This window comes from Sturnira hondurensis, unplaced genomic scaffold (assembly GCF_014824575.4).
Source record: "Sturnira hondurensis isolate 20B ecotype Veracruz unplaced genomic scaffold, ASM1482457v3 Scaffold0005252, whole genome shotgun sequence".
Lineage (NCBI taxonomy): Eukaryota > Metazoa > Chordata > Mammalia > Chiroptera > Phyllostomidae > Sturnira > Sturnira hondurensis.
In genome coordinates, this window is record NW_028077883.1 from 7,756,573 (window position 1) to 7,770,276 (window position 13,704).

Consider the following 13,704-nt stretch of genomic DNA (forward strand, 5'->3'; position numbering starts at 1 on the left):
GGTACATCTGGACGTCTGATATTTCAAACTTTCGTGCTGAGTAAAAGACTAGGAAGTTTGCCAACAAGACAGCAGGCTGAAGCAAGTCTGAATGCTTGAACGGAAGAGAGAAAGCTGGTAACTGATGCAGTGGAGAATTTAAGAGAGAAGTGAAAGACAGGTAAAAGGGACGAGCAAAACAACCCCAATGCAGCAAAAGGCCTAGACGTTGGTCCTGTTTTCTCCACACCTAATCAGCATCCTGGAGGCAGATAAATTCCATGGAAGAAGATGGATTTTCATTAAAAATTAACTGGCACTTAGAGGTAAACTAGAACAGAAAGGAGAGGAGGAGAAATGCGGAAGGAGGACTGGATAGCAAGGCTTGGGCAGAAGGAAGCCAGGATGGCAGCACCGGAGACAACACACTCAACCCGAGTTTGTTTCCTCGTTTGCTTTGTAAACTCCTCTTCACCCAAGTAAATAAAATTTGCCACATACAGAAGGGCCTTGGGAGGAGAGCTTTTGGGAAATGAAAAGACTCCGAGAAGAGAATAGTAGCAGGAGGTGATGTATGAGTGGGCTGATTCAGACCCAGAGGTGACCTTGAGAAAGGAAGCCTTGGGAATTCACACACAGGACTTGGCTTCCCAGAGGACACAACGGCGAGGGAGCTGAGTGATTCTGTCAAACTCTTCAAGGATGTTCTGAAATTCTCTGACAAGAATGGTGTTAAGATGCCGGCTACCTAGTCCTGGCTGGAGAGAGGCAAAGAAAATCAGAATGTGGGGGAAAATTAGGGAAAGTGGAAGGTCTATGAAGGAGGTTGTATATAAACCAGGATTTATACAAGTGAGAAGGAGAGGTGAAGGCTTAGAAAATTCACAGGTTTATTATTGAAGAAGAAAGACTTTTAAGTTAAAACAGTGTTGACAAAAGTAGTAGGTAATGAACTACTACAGCAGCAACTGCAATGCTAAAGCAAATGGACGACACTAATATTTTGATATTTAAATTGGTAATTTATCACAAAGCAGGAAGTAGCTGTCATTGTGTTCCACATTCTGCCCCGGAGTGCTGCCCCTCCTGCAAAAGGGTCAGGGTCCAGGCCCAAAGTGCTTTTGACCTTCTGACTCAGACGATCCAGGAAAAAAAAGTCCTGGTTTAAATAAATCATCTAAGAGCAGCAGGGGTCAGGCCCCTGACAATTTGTCAGGCTCAGAATAAGAAGCGAAGGAGGGTGAAGTGCATCGGTAACCAGCCTGCTGAGATGGTCTGGTATTGGAAAAGATGATGACCTCCGACCTTTCATTACTGTCTTCTACTCCTGAAACCCCCTACCGCACACGCTGCTGTTCTCCACTGTCTCTGCCCCACATACACACATGATTTTTAAGATCTTATCACGGACCTCAGAAAGTGTGGGACAAACTGGCCTTTGGGGGAGCTACAAATGACTAAAACACAAGATGCCCAGCTCATAACCTGGGGAATTAGAATTGAGACAGAATACTATCATTAGATAGCTTCAAAGGGGATAAAAAAAGTCAGAATATCTTCTATATACAGCAAAAATATATAAATACCAAGAGTACACAGCACAAAGAATTGTCACAAAGCAAACACAACTATATGACGAGGGACCTCACCCAACACTAAAACATCACCAGCATCGTAGAAGCCTCTTCCTAACCCCTTTTGTCCCACCATACACCTAAGAGCAACCATAATATTGGCTTCTAACACCATAGATTTGTTTTGCATTAAAAAGTTTACTGTCATTTAGGTCACATTTTTAATAATCTCTGAGCATAGCTCAAGATAGAAACTATTAATATCCCCAATTGTTATTGTACTTCTAAAAATGCTAGCATTTTAACTTTTTAAATAGCACGGCATAAATTAAGACAGCATAGCAGAATAGCAGGGTAAGAAAAACTGCTATGCTAATCACCTGGGTCGAGGAGATTGAGAAATTCTAAGGTTGAATTTTTATGAGTCATCTTGTTACCATCAGTCAGTTGGAGTGCAGCGGAAGTGCTTACAGTGGCCACGTGAAGGGCTAGCTAGAAGGGCTAGAAAAACAGCCCTCCCTCCACCACTGGTGGGATCAGATTGAGGGTGGGACCGGGGGAAGGCAGGCAAGTGTACCCTAGAAGTCACACTGGATCAGAGGGAGGTGCTGAAACAAAGGCCTGTCAGTCTAACCTAGGGAAAGGAAGGATTGGTTGGGAAGTGGACCCACCCAAAGCGCAGGTGAGTTTGGGAAGTTGGTTGGTCATTTCGAGAAGGCACCTGGTCTGTCCCACACCCAAGCTCATGTAGTTGCAAGGGAGCAAGAAGCTCCCTGGCTCTAGACCTGATCTTGATCAGTGCACTGACCTGTTCTTTCCTCAGCAGCCATGTGGCCCTTGGTCTCCAGGAGGGAGCCTCTGTCTCCTCTCTGGCCCACCTGGTGATGCACTCGTTGGTGCATTCGTGCATTCTCTTGCTGGGGAGAGTGTGACCATGCAGCCCTGACAGCTGCACGGCCCGTGGCTGTGTGGGCTCAACATGCGGGCTCCAGGAAGAAACCTGAAATGCACAAGCGCTACCCTACCCAGATGGGGATTAAGACTGTTCAGCAGCCACCTACAGGCTCCAAAGGATGTACTTTAAACTGGAGCAGGAACTCTGGACACTGGCTTTTGTCTTGGCCTTGCTGAGGACATGGTTAGACTTTTTCTATGGCAGAAAGAGGAGATAGGATTCTGTCCTCCTCCCAGGTTCCACAGCACTAGAATCAAACTTCTTTCCTTTTGTACCAGCATATGACTCACGAGTTTGCCTTTTGTGGTGACAGGCAGCTGAACCTCTCAGTTTTTTTTGTTGTTGTTGTTGCTGGGTTACAATGTCATTATTTTAGAAGTTGGCAGGAGATTAGGGGGAAGGGTGTATTCCAGGTCTCTGATGTCATCAAGGAAGAAGCAATGTTAGCAAGTGAACACATCCAAGGAGAGAGGAAGGCAGAAACAACCAGTGTGAACGTTTGGGTTTTTATGGAGGCCTCATTATGGAAGCATGATTGATTAAATCATTGGCTATTGGCAACCGCTTCATTCAACCTTCAGCCCCCTTTTCCTCCCCAGAAGTCCGTGGATGGAACTGAAAGTTTCAACATCGAAGGAAGTAAAGTGCTGAGGCACAGAAAACAAAGGGCCATACAAATAGAAGTCGCTATCGGTGTTAGACTTATCACTTACTTATTGGTTTATTCATCTCCCCAAACCTGGCTTTTTCTAGAATATTGAACACATGAGGAGCAGATAAACGTCATACTTGTTCCCAACTCATAAATGAAAGAGTAAATCTCCTCATCTATATCTGTAATTAGGGTTGGAAAAAGAAAAGAAATACATTTCAAAAGGAGAAAACAAGATTCAAAAGCAAGATTTCTCTTTAGAAAGTTTTAGTGGCCCTAATTATAAACTGGATAGAACAGTCTTTTGAATCAGTTTTAGGTACATTACAAATAATGCAGGTATTATATGGTGCCTAGTTTTCCACTGCATTTTAATCCCAGATTTCATTTTCTGGGTATCCTGACCCTAAGTGTCTGAAAAAAGAGATAAATATGGATTCCACTGTGCAGTAAGTAGCAATAAAAAACACTCTGTTACAGAAGTATTATAGCAAACATCTATCTAAGCGAAGTCCGACCAAAACTCCATTCAACTGCAATCTTAGCTTAACTCAGTTTTTTAAGAAATATAAGAGGTTAAAATTAGTCTATTCAGGTTGTGAGAAAAAGAAGGAGAAAATAGAAGAAGGAGAAGAAGGAGGAGGAAGAGAAGAAGAAGAAGAAGAAGAAGAAGAAGAAGAAGAAGAAGAAGAAGAAGAAGAAGAAGAAGAAGAAGAAGAAGAAGGCGGCGAAAGAGGAGAAGAAAAGAAAGAAGGAGGAGAAGGAAGAGGAGGAGGAGAAAAAGAAGGAGAAGAAGAGAAGGGGGGAGGAGGAGAAGAAGAAAAAGAAAGAGGTAAGAGAGGGAGAGGAGAAAGAGGAAGAGAAGATGCAGCAGAAAACCAGTATGTCAGCAACGTGGAAAATCGAGAAGGTATATGGGATTCTAACCCAGTACCTTATATATTTTATCCTCATTCATTATCAACCTCTATTAAGGGTTAACTACACCATTTGCTGAGGGGAATGCAAAAGATGTATATGAGTAATTCTTTGTTGTGTACATATATATCAGATGGATTTGCATAAAAGAAATTAAAATAATCTTTTCTCAAGAATAGAATGTACAACATCCAAGAAAACAATATTTAGTGGAATCAGACTCTGCCTTCAAATCCTGGTTTTATCATTTAAAACCAGTATAAACCTGGGAAATTAACCTAACTATCCAAACCTAAATTTTATCACAGCAAAATGACAATAATCCTAGTCTACATTTTGTAGGGTCCTTGTAAAGATAAAATAACATTTACAAAGACCCATGGCACCAAAATAAACTCAACAAACATTAGCAAGAAGCAGGAGTAGGTACAGGAGTAGGAAAACCTTGTAAATAAGACTATATACCCAATTCTCTCATTGTGGCTTTGCCACTTTTTTTTTGCGCAACCTTTATAAATTCACCTGGCCCATAATTTCCTCATCTTAGAAGTTAAAAGGACACAGTCCCCCAAATCTCCCTCACTTTGGCTGCCAATTGTGGGTTTAGAGGTCCTCAAGACCACTCTCAGAGTCAATAATTGACTGGGAGGACTCACAGAACTCACCGAAATCTGTTTTGCTCCCCACGATGGTTTGTTACAGTTATAAAATTAGCCAAGGGAAATGATGCATGGAGCAGAGTCCAGGAAATTTCCAGGCCAGTTTTCAATTGCCCTCCTCCAGTGGTGTCATGGATAACACTACTCTGCTGAAAACAGTGTTACAGTACGCATGGAGCATTGCCAAGCAGGGAAACTCACTGAAGCCTTGATATCCAAACTCTTGACTGAGACTCCATGGTCAGCTGCCCACAAGGCTGGCCTCAGTCTCCAGCATCTGCAGAGGTCAAGCCATTACCGCAGGACTTAAAGACTCACCTTGAGCCACAATGCGATACTTTCTGACATGGTCCAAAGTCCTCAAGTAGATAAAGACATTCTTATCAGGCAGGACATTCAAAGGGTAGGGAAAGGCCAGACCACTCTTTGGATGAGGTTAAATTCTTTACTGTCAGAAGTCAGACTTTCAGCTCTTATACCCTAGACCAGCAGCCTTCAAATTTTACTGATTGGAGCTGACAAAACAATGAATTTTGCATGTTGACATGAACACATACATGTTTTATAAGACAAATACCATGTTACTATCTGGAAGGTATGCCGATATTTTAGTTTATTTGATTTTTATAAAAAACATTGGTAACGTTCCACTAAATTGACCACTGATGGGTTCTAACATTCAGTTTGAAAGCAATGATCCAGAACAGGCCCTGTGAGCCTAATCCAACCTGCTGCTTCTTTTTATAACCACAGTTTACTGGAACACAGCTACACCCATCTGTGTATGTATTTCACTGTCTGTGGCTGCGCTCATATTGGAGCAGGTACCAGAGATGGCACCGCCTGTAGAGACTGCCCAGCTAAACAGTCACTATTTAGCTCTTTAGAGATTTTGACAGCCCCTGATCTAGGGACTCATTATGACTTATGATCCCAAGAAAATCCATTTATAAAGTTGCCTGTATCTCTTCCAATTTATGACAACTGCATAACTTTTTAACCAACCTTTTTTTAAGTTTGTACTAATGCTAATGGAACAAATTTTAGATGCCAAACTCCCAAGTAGATGTTGTGAAGGAGACTCCCCGGTTCCGTTTCGGGAAATGTCCTGCTAAAAAGGATGAAAGAGTTGTGTATTTCCAGGGTCAGCCACTGACTCAATGGATGCACGGAGCCTGTGTAAGACTTTAAGCTAATGAGATGCGTGCGCCCAGACTTGTGATTGCGTTACTCATCCATCGCAACGCATTTGCAAACCCCTTCCCTTCCAGGCAGCCTGCACCCTTTCAACTGTACCGAAGTAAGAGGAATTACATGAGAAACTTGTGGCATAGTGAAAGAAATCAGAAGCCTGACAAATACTGATTAGGACTAAGGAAAAAGAAAAATGTACTGCACCACAAAAAAAAAAATTCCACACAGACATACACTCAAAGAAAGATCAATAGGAATCCCTCTAAAGTCCAAATTCAGACAGAATGTTCAAAGGAATTAAAACAAGAACAAATCTGGGCGGTGAGGAATCAGTTAAACAGCAAACCCAAATTTCCTGGACATTTCTCTCACCTCAGCCACCTAAGGTAAAATGCTAGGAAAAGACTAGAAAAAAAAACGCAAGCTGTCCCAGAGGGTGAGTTAGGAGCGGACAATGTTATTGGTTTCTGAAATATTGACAGGACTGGCCTATTATAGCTTTTGCCCTCACCAGACTGACTGACCAGTATTGGGAACAGAAATATAAGCTCATGACTTCAGGGAGTCGGGCTGTATTGAAAACGAGCCCTGCATGGAGAGGCGATCCAGCTGCAGGAATTCATTCTGCTCTGTAAGATGTGAAAGGGGCATATGAGAACCTGTGGTCTTCTGCTTTCCAGACATCAAGGTGTCTGGACACTGAGTTAGTCAAATCAATTTTCAAGAGGCTGTTCCTTTTCTCTCAGGTGCAGTTCTGCTTTGCTATACTAATCGTGAGGGTTTGTCAAGTCACAGGAACCCTTCCACATTCATCTTGATGCTTCTCTTCTTACACCAGGTTCTAAAGTCCACCACCCTGCCCACCTTTGTGAATTACTATCTGTGTCCTGACCATCCCCAGCATTTGCCTTTAGCATCAGAATCTTCCTGTTTATCCTGATGGATCTCCTGTACTCACACATCTCTAGCTTATTTCTATTGGCTTCCACTGCCTGAGGTTGAAACCAAAATCCTCACCCAATAATGTGGATAGAATGTGCCCAACTTGCCACCCTTCTTTGTATCTATGCCCTTTGTCACGTGACTTTGCAGCTCCATCACTCAAGAGGGGGCATCTATTTCCCTTCTTTTTGGATCTGGGTTGGTCTTGTGTCTTGCTTTGTACAACTGAATGGAGGGGAAGGGATGGTGTCCTGGCTATTTCCCTCGGCCATTAGGTATGTTTTCTGCTTCCACTTGTTCTGAGAACCCCACCACACTGTGAGAACAACTCCAGGCAAGACTGTTCAAAGATGAAAGGCATATAACCCAGTCACCAACTTTGCCCCAGTCAACTCCTAGCCAACACCCAGCTAACCAATTAACCTCTAGCTGACCCATCAGGGGACTGCAGAGGAATCGGGAAACAAGCCAAGATCAGCAGAGCCAGTCCCAGACACACTGACTGGCAGGCTCACAAGCAATAACCAATAAATTGCTCTAAGTCATTGAACTTGGGGTAATCTGTTTCCCACAACAGCTAAAAAACCATTTCAAAGATTTTTACCAAAGATGGCAGACCCATTACCTACAGGTTCCCTCTGATCTTGTTGCATAAATTTGATAAATGCTTTCTTGATCTGCCAAACTGCTCTCAGTAAGTGAAATTTCTCCTTTTTAGTATAGTATTTCACAAATTCTTTTCTTTCACTGAAGCTACTATATTTCTTTCCATGTAATATTTCCATTAAAAAAAGGTAGAAAATGTCCTAGTCTTACTTGAATTGTTTGTTCACTTATTACCCTTGCATTTCTCAAACACTTAATCCACTTACACTTTGTACACAAAATTGGTTTAATTAATCAGACTTGATTAATGTCACTACAGCTTGTTCCAACTGCCAGTTCCTGGAACGAGGGAAAATATTGGCTGGACTTGTCCACAGACCATCATGTTCACAGGCTGTTGTTGAGTCAAAATAAAGCAAATGGTTTGTAAATGTCTAAATTTTTCCCTGCCCCAAAGTGAAGAACCCAAACATGAATAAATATTCATCCATTCTACTCTACATCTGCTTTTATAGTAAAACAATATATATATATATAAATAAGAATCAGCTGAAAATCCAATTGCAAACAATTTTTCAAAGATTAATTTTTTAAAAAGAGAAAGGGCAAGCCTGGGCATTGGCAATTGAAGAGCAGGCACATCTGTGTGGTGATGTTCCGCATCAACATTTAACTTTAGTTCTGAAGAGGAAACATTTAGCCGCAATGGCCTTTGAATGTTTTAAAAAATCACTGAACTATATGAGCATTAGTTTTTAGATTATGTTTTCAATTTGTTTAACGTGAGTTTAAATGTTTCTCTTCTCTTCATTTTTCCTCTCTTACCTTGAGATGCATAGACTTTCTTCACACTATTTCAAAACACTCAGTAATGCAACATAACTCCCTTCCTTTAGTTCCCTCACAGCACCAAACAGAGCTGTGCAAGTCTGAGTGAATACACTGATTCTGTAGAAGAGATATGTTTTTCATATATTTCTATTTAATCTGATTACTTCCAAAGGAGATTTGGAGGTGTTCGTGGATTAAATAGTGATCAATGCCGATACATGAGGACATCTTATGAATTTAAGGCATTCTACTCATAGCCTAGATAACCAGGCCCATTAATTCCCAAACCGGCTCTGTGGTGCACGCCACTAACTTCACATGCCTCAGTTGACTATAAGAAAAGGCTGAGATGACACAGCTAAAGTCTATGGCTACACTTACTGGATAAAACATTTAGGTTTCTACAGAGACTGAGTTTAATCACTTATTAGAAAAGATTGTTTAGTACCTTTAGGCAATTCTCTAGGGCCGGTCGTCACTTTTAGTTTTGATATTCACAAGAAAGTCCTTACAGAGTCTGCCTTATTTCTTCTACGCATTCTACCATCATTCCTGCAGCTTCTGACAGATGAAATTCTGGTAAGGAACTCAGAGGTTCTATTATTTAGCAAATAAGCAAGACTCTTTGATGTATAATTAAACTTCATTGGTATTATAGTAATTCAGAGTTGTGATATGATTTTTATTAAGAAAGCAAACTTCACCCACCTGGTATAGGTGAAAATTGTGATAGCAGGCTGTGATTATAGAAAATCAACCAAGCAACAAATAAAAATAACTAAGATAAGCTATTATAAAGCTCTTTCTCATGCACCAGGGCTCAAAATTTCTGAGGCTATAGTAGCTTACCTATGTTACTGGTGCCAAAAGCCCCTTCAGGAATTTGGTGAGCTAATACTTCTTTTAACTCTGCCTGTGTGTTGGCTTCTGCAAGAAAGGTAGCATTGCGTAGTGTGTAAGGCACAGTCTCCATTTTGCCAGTTACACTAGCTGTATGACTTTATGTAAGTTATTTCGCCAATATATAAAGTGTTGTGAGAGTTGAAAGACATAATCTAAGTAAAAAGCTTACTCCAGGGCCAAATACTAAGCACTTCATATGTAGAATCTATCACCATCATCGTCAAAAAAATACAAAAAGTACTTTCTTATTTAAACTAATTTATATATCATAATACACTCAATAACTTCTGATGAATAAATACTATCTGATTAATTATAATTTCTACAAATTCCATGGTGTTAAGGACTTTGTCTAATCCACCTCTATATACTTTAAGAGTGAGTGCCTAGCACATACAGGGAGCTCCACCTATTTTTGTTGTTGAATGGTCTTCCCAGGAGGACAGCCCCGTGCACGGAGGAGGGTATCAGGCCTCACCCTAACAGGAGAGCGCCCGGAGCCTCTCCTTCTGCCACCACCCCAGTCCTCTCTATTCCATCAGACAGCTTCTCGGTAGCTGCTGCTTTCCAGACTGATGTATTTGAAACAGGGGTTTATTTCTCCAGGATTCTCATCCTTCTGAGGTCAGTGAGAGGAGATAATATTGAAATATAACTTCTACTGACTCAACATCTTTGTCTTACTTCATAGGATAAACCTAACAGCTCAAAACACACTACTAGTCAAATGGTGGTGACTATGTAACCTGATTTCTGATTCATAGGACATTAATACTGATATAACCTTGCTCTCGAATGCCTAAAAATAGCAACAGAAATTTAGCTTGTATCTTTTATTTTAAAATTTAGTTTTTAAACCAGATATTTCCAGGGTCCAAAAATTAAAACTTTACAGAAAAACATACAGTGAGAGACCTCAATCTCATTCTTTCCTGCCTGGTTATACCCAACATTGGCCCTAACAGGTGGCAATTTTTATCGGTTTCCTTTATCACCTTCCAATGTTTCCTTAAACAAATATAAGTAGATGTAAATGTAAATGCGTATATTAAAAAGGTGCTTAATCTCACCAATCATCAGGGAAATGCAAATCAAAACCACAATGAGATATCGCCTCACATCTGCTATAGCTATTATATTAATAGCTATATTAATACTATATATTATATTAACATCACATATAATATTATATATTACATACTATAATATATAATGTAATATATATGATGCTATTATGGTTCTTAAGGCTATAATTAGGTTTCTCTGTGTCCAAAGCTCATGCTCCTCTTAAGGCTATAACTAAAAGGACAAGAAACAAGTATCAATGAGGATTTGGAGAAAATAGAATCTGTGCACACTGTTGGGAGGAGCATAAATTGCTGTAGTAATACGGAAAACAGCACAAAGATTCCTCAAAAAAATTAAAAATAGAACTGCCAGGTGCTGCAGCAGGTCTACTTCTGAGAATTCACAAGAAGAAAATAAAAACACTAACTTGAAAAGATAAATGCCCCTCCAGGACCACTGCAGCATTATTTGCAACAATGAAGATATGGAAACAACCTGAACGTCCCTTGATAGATGGGATAAAGAAAATGTGATGTGACGTGTGTGTTGTGTGTGTGTATATATAAAATTCAGCCATGACTAAAGGAAGAAATTGTGCCATTGCAACAGCATGAATGGCTTTGAAGGCATTATGCTAAGCCAATTAAGTCAGACAGAAAAAGACAAATGCTGCCCTGGCTGGTGCAGCTCAGTGGACTGAGCGCAGGCCTGCAAACCACATGATAGCGGTTCGATTCCCAGTCAGGGCTCATGCCTGGGTTGCAGGCCAGGTCCCAGCAGGGGACTCACAAGAGGCAACCATACATTTATATTTCTCTCCTTCTCTCCTTCCCTTCTCCTCTAAAGATAAATAAGTAAAAAATCTTTTAAAAAATCTCGTAAAAAGAAAAAGACATATGCTGAAAAGACAAATGCTGTGTGGTGTATGTGTGGAACCAAAACAAAAAGAAAAATGAAAACCAAACTTGTAGATACAGGGTGGTGGTTCCTACAGGCAGGGAGTCGGAGGTGGGTGAAATGGGTGCAGGTGGTCAAAATGTGCATGGAAAATCTGACTGCAAATATCACAGGAAATCAAGAAAATGCAAATTTAGACAGTAACGAGATATCAGTTTGCATGGAACACACAAAATAAACTTCCCTAAAATACCAGTACTGTAGATTCTGGCTAGAAAGAGCAAAGCAAATTTTGCTAATTTAATGTGAGTGCAGGATGACAGCTATGGAGGAGTAGATTGGGGGGTGGAGGAATCCAGCAAAAAGGAAGAAGGACTCATGGTCATGGACAACAGTGTGGCGAATGAAGGGTGGACAGGGTATAAGGGGCATAAATGGTAACGGGAAAAAATACAATTAAAAATACATTTGCTAAATGTTGCAAACCATAAAAAAATTTAAAATAATAAAAAAGAAAAAGTTTAATAAGTTCATAGAATCTAAGTCTCAATACACAAAACGCAGTAATTTTTTTATCAGTTACCATTGCACAGTAGTTGTGCAATGGTAACTGACACAAGGAAGAAAAAGTAAACACGTGGTTTAAATTGTACTTAAATTCTCACTTACCAAAGGTTACTTTTATGATATGTCCAAATGTATAATTACCATATTTTTCTTTTTTTTTCTAATGCAATCTAATACAGTTTTAGCCCATAGGTTTGCCTAGTTACTATGATGAAACAGTAAGAAAAAGAATAAAATTAGATTTAGTAGAAACATCTACAAGATTGGCTGTTTAGTAAGGAAAAACCATAAGTGGGCTAATTCATCAAGTGATTGAAAGTCCTTGAAAAGCAAAGAGCAGGACTTGGAGGTACCCATGAATGGAGAACTGAATGTGGGTGATTCAGGGTACAGCCTCGTAAACCACAATTCTCAAAAAGTTAGGGGATAAATGTATTGACCTGGCCCTCCATGAAGGAAGCACATGATTTGATCTGCTTTCCCAAGACCCAGAATGGATGTGTGTTCTCTCATGCAACAGAGGAAAACTTTGTGACCTGAAGGAAACGGAGCAGCTCATTCAAGTAAAACTCGGCAAGCACTAAGGTACAGCAATCCCATGCCACCTAAATCTTAAACGGCTGAGAGTGGCAACACATCCCAGTACTAATTGTTCTGTAGCTTTGGAGGAAACAGGCGCACCTCTACTGTCCTTAAGACTTACCTTGGAGCAGATCATACTTTGGGCTAAAATTATCGTGGGGCTCCCAGTAATTTCAAGTGATGTCGGCATTTGGTAAAAAGCAGGAAACTGAAGGAAATAGTCCTTGCTCTTGGTTGGCTATAACCTGCTCTTTCAAATGCCAGGGTATCCCGCTCTTTTGTAGAGAGGGAAAGAGGAAAGTGGTTTTGGAGTGAGGGTGCTGATATATTTTAGGAAGCTGCCAGAGGTCACAGGCACCTCTCTGGCTGAATGAGGTACACCTATGCATCTAAGCAGGCAAACGTCCTAATCACGGAGAAACCTGGGCTTCTGGTTCGCCATTTAAAACTACAGGGCGAGTTAGTAACTAAGCTCATTTGAACTGAAGCTAATTTGCAAGGGTTTTGCTTATCGTTTGGTTCAAACTTGGAGCCATTTGGACCCGACAATCAGAAAAAGGGGGGGGGATTCTCAAACAAAGAAAGAGAAGTTCCTTTCTTTGAGGTCCAACCTGCAGGTGCCTCCATAAAGGATTAGAGCAGACCACAAACTCTGGCTAAAACCACTGCAGCTGCGACGCGCTGCAACAGTTAAGCCTCAGATTGGGCAAAGGTATTTGCAATTCCCATTAACGACAAAGGATGAATAATCAGAATATATGAATAATTCTTACAAGTCAACGAGGATAAGAGCAAGTTAATTTTAGAAATGGGTAAAAGATTAACTGGTCCCCTTGGAAGAGAAGGAAAAGACACACGCTTGGCCTATGCGCGCTGGAAAAGGCCGGCAGGAGTGGGAGCAGAGCCAAGTGCCAAAGCCACACCACTGGAGGGTCTCTGTGCCCGGGGCCTGGAAATCACGTGGGACATGCAGCTCCCCTGGGGTTCACAGACAGAGCTGGCCCCGAGGGCTACTCCTCCTGATCGCTGTCGACCCCCTCACTTTCCCAGGGCCACGGAGGCAGCAAGACTTTGAACAGGATCTGTGTGGTGATGAACTGAGGAAGTGCTAATGCACTGTGGTCTGGCCTGGTTCCTTCCTGACTTGGATCAGCTGACTCCTATCAACCCTGGGGCTCCCACCGTCTCAGTTCCGCAACAGTTAATGTTAGATGGAAAACATCCCAGAAGTCAGAACTCAGCGATGTCAAACTCCTGAAGTAGAGAGCACTGGATTGCAGACCTGATCCATCAAACACCTCATCTTTTGATCCATGTCCCAACCACCCAACACTTACGGGGAGAAATATAAAAGTGAATGCAAAAAAAAAAAAGCCT